An 18,826-nucleotide genomic window follows, 5' to 3' on the forward strand; every position below is an offset into this window, starting at 1 on the left:
GCACAACAGGGGATTTCAAAGGTCAGTCACATGTGGAAGCAAGAAGAGCGGAGAATATATAACTTCCAGGAGGTACAAGATACATATGGAATATCTCCGAACCATTTTTTAGCATATTATCAGGTTAAGGCCTTTATACAAGAAAAAGCGAGAGACCTATCTAAAGAGTTTTTACCTGGCCCTTTTGACACATTATTGGGGAGTGCGGGAAACCGGAAGGACTTATCCTTCATTTATAGCTGCTTGAGAGAAGAGGAATCTAGGAGAGGAGATATATCTTTATTTAAGTCCTCGCTGAAAGATTTTCCTGACATGAACCTCCCTGATCAGTTATTGGAGGGATGGGACAAAGTTAGGAAAATAATCAGCAATGAAATATGGGGAAACATAGGGAAACATATTTCAAAATTGTGCATAGAGCCATATATGGTTTTCACTTACCAAAGGGTACAACCCCTATTTTACCTGACATACTATGCATCAAAATGTAGGTCTGGGTCTTGTGATACTCACAATATAAAGCTCTTCGGTGTAGGATTTATAATTTCAACTACAACCGTTTGAAGATGGCAACCGCCAGTGAAGTGAGCAAGATGGAGCAGTTTGTTTTTAACCGCTCTTCTCTGCCCTTGCTGTAGAGTGAGTTGCCATAGGAACCCAGATGTGTGAGCAGCCAGCAGAGTGGCAAAAGCTAGAGTGTGAGCTGAAAAATCAGGACATGATTTCTACACAAATCGGCTGCTAATGTTTTTAAAAATGTATGTTTTAATGTAACTGCAAAGCACTTTGGGCAACAACATTGCAATTAAATGTGCTATATAAATAAATAAAAGTTGAAATGCATTTTTCACTCTATCAAGCTTGCCATTGATCAATCAATTGGTTAGTGTAATGTTTACTATCTTTACTCACTCCAAACACTCTACACAGTTACTCTGCCCACTCCATAAAGTTACTCTGCCCAGTCCAACCTTTCCACAATTACTCAAGCCACTCCAATCACACAACAGTTACTCAAGCCACACCACCCAGTTACTCAGCCCACTCCAGTTGTAGACTACTGGTGGAGGCAAGAACACTCCACACAATTTCCCCAGAAATTGTAGCTTTTCTAGTCTATATATTTTGTCTTTTACACTGTTGGTATGCAGTGAACTACTGCAACATCCACCTTGAAAGTTCATGCTGTTTGGATGTATGGGGACACATCTTCTACTTACTTTTGCTTTTCTCAATTGATGCTTAATCCTTATAGGGGTTCTGCAACTTTATATTGTCTATACCTCCCCAGCATCCAGCAGGAGCTGTTGAGGTAAGCATACTTGCCTACTCACTGATGCTGAGTTCCAGCTCCATGGGCCCACTGCTGTCTTTATTACGCTTCATTACCCCACATGTAAACTTCTGCCATTGATGGGGTTACATGAGCCACTGCAGACCATGACTGGCAGTGGCTGCTGCAGTGACATGTCCCCGAGCAGTATATAACTCAGCAGTGACTTGCCGCATAGGAACATGATACCAATGCGGCCAGTCATTGGCTACAGAGGTGCACGTGTCCCTTTCCATGCCAGTTTACATGCAGAGAACGAAGCACATGTAAACTTCTGCTGTTGATGGGGTCACATGAGCCACTGCAGCCAAAGACTAGCTGCTGCAGTGACATATCCCCAAGCATTACATAACTCAGCAGTGACTTGCCGCATGGGGACATGATACCAGTTTGGCCAGTCATTGGCTACAGAGGCGCACGTGTCCCTTTCCATGCCATTTTACATGCAGAGCCTGAAGCACAGTGAAATCAGTGGTAGAACCATGGAGAAGAAACCGAGCACTGGTGAGCAAGTAAGTATGCTTACCTTGACAAATACTGCTGGGTTGTTTGGGGGGGGGGGGGGGGGTTAAAAACCTTTGTGAATTTGCACAAAAGATTTTGTCGCCTCAGACCACCCCCATATACCACAGCAATGCGTGAACAGTATATAGGATGCTGAGTTTTAATCTGTAAACCAAACATGTGATGCACACAGTATATTTGTGCATACTTTGGAGTCTTCTCTATGCATCACTTGGTCAGTCTGAGGATGCACAGTGGAGAAATAAGTATAATGTTTAAAGTAAAGAGAGTAAAGTGTAAAGTAAAGTGAGTATAAGGATAATTTTAACATAGCATTTTTTATTTACTCTCAATTGTGGTTTATTGGAGTTGTCTAAGGTGACAGATTCTCTTTAAAGAGGACCTTTCACCACTCCTGACATTCCTGTTTTAATAGCTTCATGCATTCCCCATGTATTCTTATGGCTCTATGTTGTGCCATTCCTTTATTATTACTGTGGCGAAACCAACCTCGCCACTGGGTTTTGGAGAGGCCTGTTTACCAGCCTCTTGCCCTACGACTATGGCCCCGGGACATATTACCCTTCAAGAACAGTGTAACAGAACTATGCCGCATGTCTGGACTGTTAATAGGACCGAACTCGGTCAGCGGTGTATACTAAAGATTCTGTGGAACTAAAATCGGATGCGCAAATACACGAACACCGCTGACCCTTACCTTCTTCCATACGGAACTTTCAGCTCCAGAGACTAAGTCCCGTTCGAAGATGGGACTTAGTCGTTTTTCTGCATGAAATTGACCGACCGCACAGCCCAAATCTATGGAACTGTTTTGGGCAGGAAATTGTGCTTGCGGTCGGTCATAAAGGACTTCCACTTAACTTTATATCCGCTGCAGGGATTTGTGTGATTTTTGGAAGTGGTTATATTTAATGTATACTGAGTTTAAATATGTAATTTTTATGGAGATGGAATGTATGGTTTTAAAGTTATAGAGTATATTTAAAAACTGTATTTTTACTGTCTGTGATAGTTATGTTAATCCATAATTATATCACAGACAGAAGGGAGGATTTTGTGTGTTTGGGTGGGGATTCCTGTCCTGTTGTCTCTCTGTGTGTATTGGCGATGTCCTTTGTCCTGAGAGATAATTGAATTACTTCTCGGTTGTCTCCAGGACAGAGGATATTGTGTATTCGTCTGTCTGTGATGATTGCATCGACCCAGTGTGAGGTAATTATATCACGGACAGAGGGGAGGATTTTGTGTGGGAGTGTCTGAGTGTATTGTACGTGGTTATTGGCTGTTTTTACAAAACCCTGGGGTGGTAACTTTGTTGGAAGATGTGTATAAAATGCTTGTGTGTTAAAATAAAGGGAGTTCCTGTTTTATACCTTCATGAAGTCTTGGCTCATGTTTGGCTCATGGGATAACTACACTCTTGGGGATTGCTATATCATAATACTCCCCTGAGTATAAGCTCTTGTAAGAGCTTGCTCCTGGTTCCTGTCTCTGGATTTAGGAGAGGTTCACCCACTGCAGCCTGGAGCCTTGTCGTAGGTCCAGGGTGGGTAGGAGACGGCGAGACCTCCACCAAGCTTCGGCGGTTCGTGGGGTCTGCAGTGCTGACGGTGTCAAGTGGAGTGCTTGGAGTCCTCTGGAAGCACTAGGAGCACCTATCGACGGAGGTACCCGGTCGGGGTGCTAGGCGTTCCGTTACAATTACTACTAGAACTTATGAATAGAGTTGAGTGGACACCTGGATGTTCGGGTTCGACGAGCTCGGCCGAACTTGAAAAAAAAGTTTGGGTTCAGGACCCCAACTTGACCCCGAACCCGAACCCCATTGAAGTCAATGGGAACCCGAACTTTTGGGCACTAAAATGGCTCTAAAATAGTCCTGGAAAGGGCTAGAGGGCTGCAAAAGGCATCAAAATGTGCTTAAAGCGAACCTTTCACCTGGATTTCACTTAATAAACTATCACCAGTACCTTATAGATTATCTTCATTGTGTTTCCATACAGTCTTGTGCCGCTTTCCTGCGATGTATATTCATGAAAAAAACTACTTATAAAGTCCTCGTCTCCAGCTCCTGAAGTCACGCTAGAAGTCACTCCAGGCTGTAATTCCCCTGCCCTAACCCCGCCTCTAAGCAGTGTAATTGACACCCGGCTCAGTCGCCGGGACCGCGCTTGTACAGGCGGCGCATGCGCCGTCGGACTCAAGCGCGATCCTGTAACTGAATCGCGCGTGAGGAAGAGAAGACAGGCAGGCATCGGGGACGGCGCATGCGCGATTCAGTTACAGGATCGCGCTTGAGTCCGTGCGATAGACGGGATTGCGCTGCTACTGAGGCCAACGGCGCATGCGCCGCCTGTACAAGCGCGGTCCCGGCGACTGAGCCGGGTGTCAATTACACTGCTTAGACGCGGGGTTAGGGCAGGGGAGTTACAGCCTGGAGTGAGGGAAGGGCTACCCCCTTGACTTCTAACGTGACTTGTGGAGCTGGAGAAGAGTACTTTATAAGTCTTTTTTTTCATGAATATACATCGCAGGAAAGCGGCACAAGACTGTATGGAAACACAATGAGGATAATCTATAAGGTACTGGTGATAGTTTATTAAGTGAAATCCAGGTGAAAGGTTCGCTTTAAAAGCATGACAACTGTTCTGCAAACTAATGTGGATAGGGAAATGACTTAAAATGACATAAAATACAGAGAAATAAAAAAAAAACAATCTGGATCTAGGAGTAGGAGGTTGAGGAGGCGGTGGATGGGTGGATGTGGCGGTGTAGGTTGACGTGGCGGTGTAGGTGGAAGCGGCGGTGAAGGAGGAATAGGTAGCCAACACTGATTTGTGTTATTTTGGGACATATAACAAAAAAAAAAAAAGAAGAAGTGCACTTGAGTACAAGAATGGATGGTTGAGGCTGGTATAAATGTCTATTCTGCACAAGGTACAGACAAGTCCTGTGGGATCCATGCCTGGTTCATTTTAATAAACGTAAGCTTGTCCACATTGGCTGTGGCCTGTGATAATGCTCTCTGCCGTGCTAAACCCACGTTCACACTATACACTGGCTGCAGGGCAGGTCAGCACCTCCAAGGCTCACAAAGCTTTTCCACATTTTGGCCATGCTAACCCTGCCTTCTCAGGTGCTGGCGGTGCCCCAGCTGCGTTGGCGACCTCTTTCTCCTCCTCTGCCTTCGCCTTATGCTTCCACTGTGCCCACGCTGTCAGGTGGGAATGCTATCATCAGCGTGCGCTTGTAGTCGCGCATCTTCCGATCAGTTACAAATGTTTTCAATAAATTTAGTTCCCTGTCAGCAATGCAGAGCAGGGGTTCATTCACGGCAAAAGTGGGTTCATGTCACCCAGCAATACAACAGAGGATTTTGAGAGATTTAGGCCCCTGTCACCCAGGCACAGCAGGGGTTCATTCACGGCAAAAGGGGGTGTCACGCCCATGTGCTTGGTCGTGACTCCTTGGGAGCCGCATGCAGTTGCCCGCGGTCTGGGTGTTTTGTCAACCGCATCTGGGGGCTGTTAGTAGTTTGCCTCTAGTGCGGTTGCCGCGGACAACAGGTGTTTGTTGGCAGTGTAGCAGCCTGAGCTGGTTGCTAGGCGCTTCACTGTTGTTGCGTGCGGTTGCCTCTGGCTATGTGTGTGTGTATGTGTGCACTTTCCCGGTTTGTTGTGCACGAGGTTCTGTATGTGTGCATTGTGACACTTTTCGTCACTTGCGGTTGTCCGTGGCAACGTCTGGTGTTGTGTACATGTGGTGGCAGTGTCTCGGCCTTCTGGCTGTTTCCCAGGACATGGTTGCCATGCATGTCGTTGCCGGTGGTAACAGCTGCACTTTGATAGTTATTTGTACACTTCCCCTTTAAGTGGCTTTCTTCCCTTACCTGGTGTAGAAAGGGTTAACTCCCTTCTTTGTGTGTGAACACTGGGTGTGTCTGTGTGTGGGTGTGGCTACTTGGGGTTATTTAGCTCCTGCTGGATGCCTGTATCTGAGGGGTACTTCAGCCATGGTTAGCTGGAGTCATCCTCCTGGTTATTTACCATCTGGCAGTGAGGGCCACCCTTGTGGTCATAAGTTATTTTAGACATTATTGTTCTTGTATTGTTATATGTCTAGTGGTGTCTGTATCTTTATTGCAGCTTATGGTCCTGGGTTCCTGTGTGATGTGTGGTGTGGGCTGTGTCCGTTTGTGTTTTTGTGGACAGCAGCACTAGTGCCTGGGTTCCAGGCTGTGTGTCTGTGGCAGGTACGTGTAATACTTGTTTACTTACCTGCCATTGCCATATGCTGTACATGTTCCCCATTCCTTGCAGCTTGGCCTGTGAGACTCCTGTTCGTCCGTATCTAGGAGGAACAGGTCATGTTACTCTGCTCCTAGTCCAGGGCCACCCTGAGGGCTAGTAGGGATCTTAGGTTCCTGAGTATGAGCCCTCCTACCATCAGGGTCGGCTCATACGGCTAGGAGACAGGGTCAGGTTTAGGGATGTGATAGGAGGTGACCTGCTCCCTGATTCCTGTCCTGGCCTAGCAGCTATCTTTCATATTGACATCCCACGGATTAGAGTTACCCCCACTCTGATCCGTGACAGGGGGTTCATGTCACCCAGCAATAGAACAGATGATTTTGAGAGATTTAGGCCCCTGTCACCCAGGCACAGCAGGGGTTCATTCACGGCAAAAAGGGGTTCATGTCACCCAGCAATAGAACAGACGATTTTGAGAGATTTAGGCCCCTGTCACCCAGGCACAGCAGGGGTTCTTTCACGGCAAAAGGGGGTTCATGTCACCCAGCAATAGAACAGAGGATTTTGAGAGATTTAGGCGCCTGTCACCCAGGCACAGCAGGGGTTCATTCACGGCAAAAGGGGGTTCATGTCACCCAGCAATAGAACAGACAATTCTGAGAGATCTAGGCCCCTGTCACCCAGGCACAGCAGGGGTTCATTCATGGCAAAAGGGGTTCATGTCACCCAGCAATAGAACAGACAATTTTGAGAGATTTAGGCCCCTGTCACCCAGGCACAGCAGGGGTTCATTCATGGCAAAAGGGGTTCATGTCACCCAGCAATAGAACAGAGGATTTTGAGATATTTAGGCCCCTGTCACCCAGGCACAGCAGGGGTTCATTCACGGCAAAAGGGGGTTCATGTCACCCAGCAATAGAACAGACGATTTTGAGAGATTTAGGCCCCTGTCACCCAGGCACAGCAGGGGTTCTTTCACGGCAAATGGGGGTTCATGTCACCCAGCAATAGAACAGACGATTTTGAGAGATTTAGGCCCTTGTCACCCAGGCACATCAGGGGTTCATTCACGGCAAAAGGGGGTACATGTCACCCAGCAATAGAACAGACGATTTTGAGAGATTTAGGCCCCTGTCACCCAGGCACAGCAGGGGTTCATTCACAGCAAAAGGGGGTTCATGTCACCCAGCAATAGAACAGACAATTGTCAGAGATTTAGGCCCCTGTCACCCAGGCACAGCAGGGGTTTGTATACGCCAAAAATGGTAAAATGTCACCCGACAATTGAAAATAAGAATTTTTTCAATTTAGGGCACTAAAATATATATTTTTTTGCATTAAAATGGCTCTAAAATAGTCCTTGAAAAGGCTAGAGGGATGTAAAAGGCAGTAAAATGTGCTTAAGAGCATGGCAACTGCTCTGCAAACAAATGTGGATAGGGAAATAACTTAAAATCAAATCAAATAACTAAAAATTAAAAATTATTAACCTGCAACACAGAGAAGGAAGTGGATATGGAGTCGGAGGTTGAGGAGGCGGTGAATGTGGTGTTGTAGGTGGAGGCAGCAATAGAGGAGCAGGAGGCAGCCAACAATGTTTTTTTTATTTATTTTTTATTGGGGTAGGTAGCCCCCAAAATATTGGGACAAATAAAAAAAAATAAAACAAAGAATCATTGCACTTGACTTGAGTACAAGAATGTATGTTTGATGGTGGTATAAATGTCTATTCTGCACAAGGTACAGACAAGTCTTGTGGGATCCAAGCCTGGTTCATTTTAATGAACGTGAGCTTGTCCACGTTGGCTGTGGACAGGCGGCTGCGCTTGTCTGTGATGACGCCCCCTGTCGTGCTAAACACACGTTCAGATAATACACTGGCTGCAGTGGTGGTGCTGGTTGTTGTGGCGTGCTGACAAAGCTTTTCCACATTTCAGCCATGCTAACCCTGCCTTCTGAGGTGCTGGCCGAGCCCCAGCTGCGTTGGCGACCTCTTCCTCGTCCTCTGCCTTCGCCTTGTGCTTCCACTGTGCCCCCGCTGTCAGGTGGGAATGCCACCAGCAGCGCGTCTACCAGCGTGCGCTTGTACTCGCACATCTTACGATCACGCTCCAGTGACGGAATTAAGGACGGTACGTTGTCCTTGTAACGGGTATCCAGAAGCGTGGCCACCCAGTAATCAGCACAAGTTAGAATGTGGGCAACTCGGCGGTCGTTGCGGAGACACTGCAGCATGTAATTGCTCATGTGTGCCAGGCTGCCCAGAGGCAACGAAAAGCTGTCCTCTGTGGGAGGTGTATCGTCTGTGTCCTCTGTATCCCCCCATCCACGCACCAGTGATGGCCATGAGCTGGTCTGGGTGCCACCCTGCTGTGAACATGGTTCCTCCTCCTGCATCTCCTCCTCCTCATCTTCCACCTCCTCATTCTCCAGAACTGTGTCCTGGTTGGACAATTGTGTACCTTGGGTTTGTGGGTGTGCAGTAAGCCGGATGGGGACAGATGCACACTGGCGCAATATTAATAGTTTTTAGTTTGTGACGCCAATTGCAGCTTGCGCAGGTACTGTAGCAGGGCCCTTTAAGATGTTATAGCTCACGTACCAAGTGAGGAATACCAGAGGGGGAATAATGTCTCTTTGTAGTGTCAACAGTGTCTCCTACCTTGGTACGGCTGGACTCCTGGATCCTGGCTCACATGCAATAAATTGAGTGTGGTTTGCAGGAGCACTTGAGGAATAATTGAAATCCACACAGATAATAGGGTCCAACTTGTGTTTACTTAGTGGCTTGCAGCTTTGATCCATACAGGTACAGTAATAGTCTAGGATCCCAGCAGGTATTGGCAATATGTGGCAGGAATTTATATCTATTCTGCTTCTTATACATACGCCTAGTAGAATCTGGCAGGTATCTATCTTCTACTCTGTCTGTAATCTGCTTGGTTTGGGCCTGACTAGCTGAAGGAGGTATTTGGCTTCTTCTGGTCTTTGGATCTGTACTCACAGGACTGCTCGCAGGGTATGATGGCTTCTACCTGGAGATCTTTAGTTCTGGAGATGGCTGCTTGCTTGTCAACCAGTACTGAGTTAGATGACTCAGGCTGGGAAGAGTATCTTTGGTTGGGATCCCTGATTCTGGGAGCTCCAGCTAACACAGCCTTCCCCTAGCCGGGGTGGCTGGTACACACTGGATCTAACTGGTTTCTTCCCTCCCTTGCTGCAGGGCGTGGGACAGCCCACTTCTGCTCAAAGAAGAGGGGGAGCTAAACACTGGAATGAACTATTCCAGTCTAGCTATGCTAAACTGAATTAAACACTTTGCTGCCACCTGCTGGTGTACATTTGGAATTACTGCAAATGTGTATATAACAGGCTTGGAAAATACACATAATGGAAAATGCATTGTTAGATTACACAAGATGGCAATACATATGCACCAGACATGTTGTAGCAGGGAGAAAGAGTTTAGTGACATACTCCAGGATGTTACAGGTGCAGGAACCCACCCTCGGAGCCACTTGGGAATTACTGTCCGGAAACCCTATGAAATGATCCCTCTTCCTCCTCCTCCTCCTCCTGTGCCACATCCTCTTCCATCATCGCCATGAGCGTTTTTTCAAGAAGGCATAGAAGTGGGATAGTAACGCTGAGAACTGCGTTATCGGCACTGGCCAAGTTGGTGGAGTACTCGAAACAGTGCAACAAGGAACACAGGTCTCTCATGGAGGCCCAGTCATTGGTGGTGAAGTGGTGCTGTTTCGCCAAGCGACTCACCAGTGCGTGCTGCAGCTGAAACTACACTATCGCCTGTTGCTGCTCGCACAGTCTGGCCAGCATGTGCAAGGTGGAATTCCACCTTGTGGGCACGTCGCATATGAGGCTGTGAGCGGGAAGGCCGAAGTTATGCTGCAGTGCTGACAGGCGAGCAGCAGCAGGGTGAGAACGCCGAAAGCGCGCACAGACGGCCTGCACTTTATGCAGCAGCTCTGACATATCGGGGTAAGTTTTAAGGAATCTCTGCACCACAAAATTCAGCACATGCGCCAGGCAAGGGATGTGCGTCAAACCGGCTAGTCCCAGAGCTGCTACGAGATTTCGCCCATTATAGCACACCACCAGGCCGGGCTTGAGGCTGACTGGCACAAACCACTCATTGGTCTGTTGTTCAAGGCCCGTCCACAGTTCCTGCGCGGTGTGGGGTTTGTCCCCCAAACACATAAGTTTTAAAACTGCCTGCTGTCGATTACCCCTGGCTGTGCTGAAGTTGGTGGTGAAGGTGTTACGCTGACCGGATGAGGAGCTGGTAGAGGATGAGGAAGCAGAGTAGGAGGAGGAAGCAACAGGAGGCAAACTGAAGCGCTCTGCAATCCTCGGTGGTGGAAGGACATGCGCCAAACTGCTATCCGCCTCAGGCCCAGCCGCCACTGCATTTACCCAGTGTGCTGTTATGGAGATCTAGCGGCCCTGACCGTGCTTACTGGTCCACGTATCCGTAGTCAGGTGCACCTTGCCACAGATGGCGTTGCTCAGTGCACACCTGATTTTTTCCCCTACTTGGTTGTGAAGGGAAGGGATGGCTCGCCTTGAAAAGTAGTGGCAGCTGGGCATGAAGAACTGTGTTACAGCCACCACCATAAGGCCTTTAAAACTATCCGTCTCCACCAGACGAAATGACAGCATTTCAAAGGCAAGTAATTTAGAAATGCTGGCATTCAGGGCTAGGGATCGCAGGTGGGTAGGGGGGTACTTCCTCTTCCTCTCCAGCGTTTGGGATATGGAGAGCTGAACGCTTCCGTGTGACATTGTGGACATGCTTGGTGACCCAGGTGTTGGTGTTGCTGGCAGATCCTCTGTTTGTGGGGTGCCAGGTGCCACTGTCACTCCAGAGGTGGATGAAGAGGCCGCGACTGCAGCAGAAGAGGAAGCAGGAGGAGCCAGAGACCTTTCTTGGTTTTTGAGGTGTCTACTCCACTGCAGCTTGTGCTTTGCACTTAAATGCCTGGTCATGCAGGTTGTTCTCAGGTTGAGAACGTTTATGCCTCGCTTCAGGCTCTGATTGCACAGCGTGCAAACCACTTGTGTCTTGTCGTCAGCACATTGTCTGAAGAACTGCCACGCCAGGGAACTCCTTGGAGCTGGCTATGGTGTGCTCGGTCCCTTGCTGCGGTGGGCAGTAGGAGGCGTACTGTCTAGAGGACGACCGCTCTGCTTTTGCACCCTGCTCCCTCTTCTGCAGTGCTGGTGGCTCTGTGCGACCACCGCCTCTTCCTCCTAACTACATCAGTCACTTGCATGACCTTGATTCCATGTGGGGTCGAGGACCTCATCGTCCTCCACATCATCTTCCACCCAGTCTTCACCCCTGACTTCCTTGTCGGTCTGCACGCTTTCAAAAGCCCCAGCAGTTGGCATCTGTGTTTCGGCACGTGCTGCGATGGTCCTCCCATGTACTCATCTTGAAAAATAAGTGGTTGGGCATCGGTGCACTCAATCTCTTCCATTTCTGGGGCAGGGCTAGGTGGATGGCCCTGGGAAACCCTGCTAACAGAGTCATCAAAAATCAGAAGAGACTGCTGCATGACTTGGGGCTCAGACTGCTTGGCTGATTTGCAAGGGGGTGAGGTGAAAGACTGATGGACATCGGCTGCAGGTGCCAACTGTGGTCTTTCAGCAGGAGACTGGGTGGGAGACAATGTGAAGGAACTGGATCCACTGTCAGAAACCCAATCTACTATCGCCTGTACTTGTTCAGCCCTCACCATTCATAGAGCAGCATTAGGCCCGACCAAATACCGCTGCAGGTTTTGTCGCCTACTCGCACCTGAGGAAGGGGTTTCACTTTTGCTTGTAGCTGGCACAGATCGACCACGTCCTTTCCCTGCAACAGGAGCTCCACCAGCAGCACCACGACCTGGGCCACGTCCCTTATTTAACGCTCTCCTCATATTTTTTGAATTTAGGATCTTGCCCTAAATGAGTGTTTAATTAATAGTAAAAAAGAACGACAGTATGTCAAGGGTGTATCTCACACGGCCTGAACCAGACTAGGCCTCAATTAAAGATTTCTTTGCACAAAATGGCTGTATTTCAAATGGGTGTATTTCAAATGGCTAATTCAAACCCCTGTGTGTAGAGGTAGTATCTCAGAGGGCCTGAACCTCTGTAGGCCTGAAGTAAATATATCTTTGCACAAAAAGGCTGTATTTCAAATGCCTAATTCAAACCCCTGTATGTAGGGGGGTATCTCACACGGTCTGAACCTGTGTAGGCCTGAAGAAAATATATCTTTGCACAAAAAGGCTGTATTTCAAATGGCTGTATTTCAAATCCCTAATTCAAACCCCTGTATATAGGGGGGTATCTCACATGGTCTGAACATGTGTAGGCCTGAAATAAATATATCTTTGCACAAAAAGGCTGTATTTCAAATGGCTGTATTTCAAATGCCTAATTCAAACCCCTGTATGTATAGTGGGGATCACAAACGCCCTGAATCAGTGTAGGCCTGAAGTAAATATTTCTTTGCACAAAAAGGCGGTATTTAAAATGGCTGTATTTCAAATGCCTAATTCAAACCCCTGTATGTATAGGGGGGATCTCACACGCCCTGAATCAGTGTAGGCCTGAAGTAAATATATCTTTGCACAAAAAGGCTGTATTTCAAATGCCTAATTCAAACCCCTGCATGTAGGGGGGTTTCTCACACGGTCTGAACCTGTGTAGGCCTGTAGTAAATATATCTTTGCACAAAAAGGAGGTATTTAAAATGGCTGTATTTCAAATGCCTAATTCAAACCCCTGTATGTATAGAGGGGATCTCACACGCCCTGAATCAGTGTAGGCCTGAAGTAAATATATCTTTGCACAAAAAGGTTGTATTTCAAATGGCTGTATTTCAAATGCCTAATTCAAACCCCTGTATGTAGGGGGGTATCTCACACGGTCTGAACCTGTGTAGGCCTGAAGTAAATATATCTTTGCACAAAAAGGCTGTATTTCAAATGGCTGTATTTCAAATGCCTAATTCAAACCCCTGTATGTATAGGGGGGAATCACACACGCCCTGAATCAATGTAGGCCTGAAGTAAATATATCTTTGCACAAAAAGGCGGTATTTAAAATGGCTGTATTTCAAATGCCTAATTCAAACCCCTGTATGTATAGGGGGGATCTCACACGCCCTGAATCAGTGTAGGCCTGAAGTAAAAATATCTTTGCACAAAAAGGCTGTATTTCAAATGGCTGTATTTTAAATGCCTAATTCAAACCCCTGTATGTAGGGGGGATCTCACAGGGCCTGAACCTGTGTAGGCCTGAATTCAATATTGGTGCACCAAATGGCGGTATTTAAAATCTCAGAATGTAACCCAAATGTATTAAGGGTGTATCTTACAATGACATCTGCATCAAAGGCTGCCAACTAAATTTTTGGAGCCCAAACGACTTGTTTGTTTAACAACTGAATTTGACAGCATTTTTTTTTGTCAAATAAGTGTGTTTTTCAAACCCCAGAAAATGATGGGTGTATTTCTAGCTTAAAGGGAACCTGTCACCTGGATTTTGGGTATATAGCTGAGGACATGGGTTGCTAGATGGCCGCTAGCACATCCGCAATACCCAGTCCCCATAGCTCTGTGTGCTTTTATTGTGTATAAAAAACAATTTGATACATATGCAAATTAACCTGAGATGAGTCAGAGCTTGAAAATATGACTCTTCTCTGGTCACACAAGTAAGATATGACTCTTTTATGTTAATTTGCATATGTATCAAATCGTTTTTTTTACACAATAAAAGCACACAGAGCTATGGGGACTGGGTATTGCGGATGTGCTAGTGGCCATTTAGCAACCCATGTCCTCAGCTCTATACACAAAATCCCGGTGACAGGTTCCCTTTAAATTGCACACTGACTAATACAGATGTTGTAGATTGCCCAAAAAGTCTTTTTTTGCTAACAGAATATGAATGGTCTATATATTTAACTTGAATTTAACACTTGCAGATCTGGAAAATACTGTTTTTTGAAGAAAAAAAAAAGTGTGTTTTTCAAACCCCAAAAAATGATGGGTGTATTTCTAGCTTAAATTGCACACGGACTTGCTTTTACCACCCCTCTGTACCCTTACTGAAGGCTAATAGCAATTCATCCATAACTTCTGGTAGAAATAATAAAGGAATGGCACAACATACAGACATAAGAATAGATGTTCCAGACTTTTTATTACATGGGGAATGCATGTAGCTATTCAAATAGGCATGTCAGGAGTGGTGATAGGTCCTCTTTAAGAATCAATAAAATAGAAAGTTCCTTTGCAGGTGTCTTGTAAAAATGAGTCTTTTATAATTACTGATGGGCCTGTATTCATATTATATAGTGATTCACGAGAGCTGATTTTACACTTCCTTCTGGAATTGGTCTCCAATCATCCCACGCTGATGCAATATCAGTAAAACTAAATGCAAACAAGTGGCATAATTGGCACAATGTTCACATGGCATTCTCTGCCAGTTTTTAAAATGATTATTAGAGCATTAATGAAATATTGTGAAATGTTCTCATTGCTTAGGAAGGCATGTATCAACATGGCGCTCTCATCAAACTGCCTTTTTCTAGTATAGTATGTGGGGCACCGTGAACAAAACCTTGTGGATTCATTTTCTTATATTTGGCAAGAAAAGCTCATACATGTACAACGGAGGAATGCTCAGAGGCAATGCAACAAGATAAAGCACACAGGGTGAGGAGGTTTATAGCTCAAGGAGAAATGTTTAAAAGGTGTTACCTTGAATTAGAAGCAATCATTTATTAGAGCATATGAATATCAGTCAAGCACCTCCTACTCCAATAAATGACATCAATGTTCCCCAGGTACATAAATAAACATTGTGCTGCAAGTTAAAAAAAGCAGTCGAAAGATACTGTAGATGGAGTACCCCTAAAGATGTAGCATGTACCCCCTGCAGTACCCTTACTGCAGATGAGAAACAAGGTGTAACAAAAAGTTTTGCTGCTTCTCCCTATTCAGCTCTACTTACTGCACATGCACTGTAAATTTGAAGGTGTTCATCTTGATTCTGGTTGTTCTGAAAATACTACCTTCCATTATATATAAAATATAAGCACCAATGGGAGTATATGTCTTAATGTAGTGTAAGGCAGTCGTGAATTGCTCGGAATTTAGCCTGTTTAAATGCCATGGAAAGAAGTGCCTGGGACAGGCTTGGTTAACATAAACACCTGGCACTGGCGACTAGTAAGGATAAGTTGGGTAGGGATGAGTGCCAGTACTCTTGGCAAAACTGTTGTTTTAAATTTTGTCCCAATGTTTTTTTTTTTGCATTTAGATGTACATGGCAAAAGCCTCTGCAGTGGCATAGGGAATCCCTATGCGTCTAAACTTTACACTCTGTATGTTGATGTATTGTATGACTTTCAGGCACTATATTTTGCCATAGAAGCACTGCTTCAAAGGGAAATATGTCACGTGCCGGAGGCCCAAGGCAGACTTCGGGATGTCATGCAAACAGGACACAGGCAAAACAGACCAAGGACCCACAGAGAACTTTATTACAAGTGTAATAAAAGCACATGACAATAAGCAGGTAGGCAATAGTGGTAGAACTACCACAGAACCAAGTGAACCGGCAGACCAGAGGCAAAACCCAGAGAGCGCAGAGCCAGTGAGCCCTGTTCTTCACAGAGCCCCTGGTAGTGGGGAAGAACTGGGCCGAGGGTTCACTGGTCGCACCTCCAGGAAGGTCCCGGTACACTTGGCCCCTACCTGCAAAGAATCACACAGGTGCAAGCACCAGCGAAACAGACAGCAACAGAACTGGAACCCAAGCAAACACAGGACATGGAACAGACAACAAGACGAACGGGAACCAGTGTAGATGCCCGGACCCCAAGCAGGATGGAAGCATGCCGGTCTCAGGTAGAGCTGCACACAGACTAGAGATTCACACAGACTAGAGATTCCCCCTCCGGGGAAGCCAGGGACCCTCTCACAAAGACAGGACAAACATGGGACAGGAACAGAAGCAGAAAGGAACTACAGGCAGACAAGGATCAGAAGCAGTAGGCACTGCTAGGCAGGACTAAAATCAGAAGTAGTTTAGCAATGCCAGGCTATCAGATGCTGTAGAGCATTGCTAGGCGAAACAAGGAACGGAGAAGGATAACAAAAACATCATACAGGACAGGTATAGATCAGACAAGGACAACCTCAAACACCATCACAGAACATGTACCAACTACATCAGACAAAGCAGCAACAGCATCATCATAGAACAGGTAACAACATCAGACAAAGCAGCAACAATGCATTACCAAGTGACACCACAAATAAGGGCAGATGGAAACCCCCCCCTGGGTCAGCAGCAAGGGGCTACACCCAGTAAGCCACAGGACAGAAGATAGACTGACCTTCTGGGTGAGCAGCGAGGTTCTACACCCAGCAAGACACAAGAAAGACTGACCACCAGCCTCACAGATCACAGATGGATATAGCTGGATAACGAGGGCACCTGATAAGACACACCCTGGCACAGATCAGGGGAAGTTAACCCCATCAGAACAGGAGAACAGAAACACAAAAAACATAGGCTGCAGTACAGGACATTGCCCCTGGCAACCGACATACACGGAGACCACCACAGCTAGTAAGCCAGAGCACAAACAACCTGTGTAACACTGACAAACAGAGAAGCATCATGGGGAGAGCAAACATTCACAGGCAGCAGTTCACAGAAGACACTGCAGCCAGCATGCAGCCCCAAGCAACCAGCCTGCACAGGAAGCAGCCTGCAGCCAGTACGCGAGAGGGCATGCAGCCGGCCTACACGAACACAACTGTCACAGTGAACCGCACTGTGACAAAATATATCTATAAATGCAGACTGCAGGTCGTGATGGAAGTGCACAGTTTTTGTATCCACATGAGCCCTAGTATGGATTCATATGGAGCTATATGTTTAGAGACGAGACTAAATTTCTTCATGTGTTATAAAAAAAATGGTAACAGCAGCACATGATAGCTGTCCACATAACCATGGACAGGACATCATCACTTCCAGTCTGACAGGGACCTGAATGAGCAGGGATACGAGCTTCACCACTGGAATAGAGTGGCATTCAATAGGTGTTTTTTTTTTAATCTTTCTTTTAGATGTTTTTTTTGGCCCTCAGTACAATGGGGGGGGGGGGGGGGGTTGGTCCTCAGACAACTCCATTAATACAGTTTAATTGTCTTAGTACTTTCTTATTATGGTTAGAAATGTAAATTACAGAAGTGGAAATCTCATCTGCAATGACTCTTCACACACTTTATATAGTTATACACTGCCCTTATTGTTCAAGGGAGCTCATAAAATACAAAACAGTCCATATTAAAGTTGAATAAACAGATCTTGATTTTTATTAAAGTACATTGCGGTCTGACCATACTGTATAATCACTCCAATGACAGGAAAGCATTCCAGTAGGTCATTCATTCAGAATATTGCATCACAAACAATAAGAGGTACAAATGAGATGAATATAATCTCTATAGCAAGCAAAAATGGCTGGTGAGGCAACTACATCAATTTATCTTAAAATCTTTTAACCCAGAATATCATTAAATAGGCACAATATAAATTACGGTACTTGGTTAATTTCCTAAACCAGAGGCTGGTGGAACCATGGAAAGATCTGTTCAGCTGTGGTACCGTAGTACCTGGGGATACATATGAACCCCATATCAGTGCACTTTTATTGTTCAGCACTTTTAGGCTAGGTCTACTCGAAGACATTTGTCGCGCGACATTTTGTCGCACCAATGTCGCGCTGCAATTTTCATAATGGTGGTCAATGGTGTCGCACTGCATCATGCGACATGCTGCGACTGCGACAGTCGCAACAAAAACATTTAAGATGGATTTTTCTGTGACTGTCGCAGTCGCAGCATGTCGCAGTGTGACACATGTTGCAGTGTAGTTGTGCCCCATGTGTCGTCGTGTAGACCTAGCCTTATACTTGAAGTATGTGAACCTTTGAGATCAGCAGAAAATTTGAAGGTGAAGGTATTTTCAATAACTGGATGAAAATCAGGTGAGAGTGGTCAACCACTAAAGAAGAGGGATCTATTAAAGTTTGATCTTTGTAAAAGTAAAAAATATTGGAGTAATTTATTAAGACCGACGATTTAGACGCTGGTCTTAATACCCCTGCGCTGGCGGTGGATGCGCCAAAGTAATGTAGAGGCGCCGGCCCCCGCTTGGTCTATGCCATCACATAATCTGCAGGCATACACCAAGCTTAAATCTACGCCAGCTCCATTGCTGACATAGTATTTTTTGTGCCAAAAACTGACATAGAAAATGATGAGATGGGCCTGCCTCCTACATGCCCAGACCACACACCCTTTTTTCGGCACTGATGTGAGCAGCGTATAAGGGTCAAATGTCCGATAAATGCCAAAAAGTAGTATATATCTTATCATAAATGACCCCCTATATTTGTACCGTGTAAGGCTCCTTTCACATCACCGTTTATCCTTTCCATTCTCCAGCTCCGTTGAGGAGCAGGAGAACGGAAAGGACAGATTCTGCAGATAACTGAGACCTAACTGAGCGTAATGGAGCCTAAAGACCCCATAGACTATAATGCATGCAGGACTTTCGTCTCCACTCAAAAATCATATTCTGAGCGGACACCGAATGGACCCCATTATAG

The sequence above is a fragment of the Bufo bufo genome, chromosome 3 (genome assembly GCF_905171765.1).
Source record: "Bufo bufo chromosome 3, aBufBuf1.1, whole genome shotgun sequence".
NCBI classification, from domain to species: Eukaryota; Metazoa; Chordata; class Amphibia; order Anura; family Bufonidae; genus Bufo; species Bufo bufo.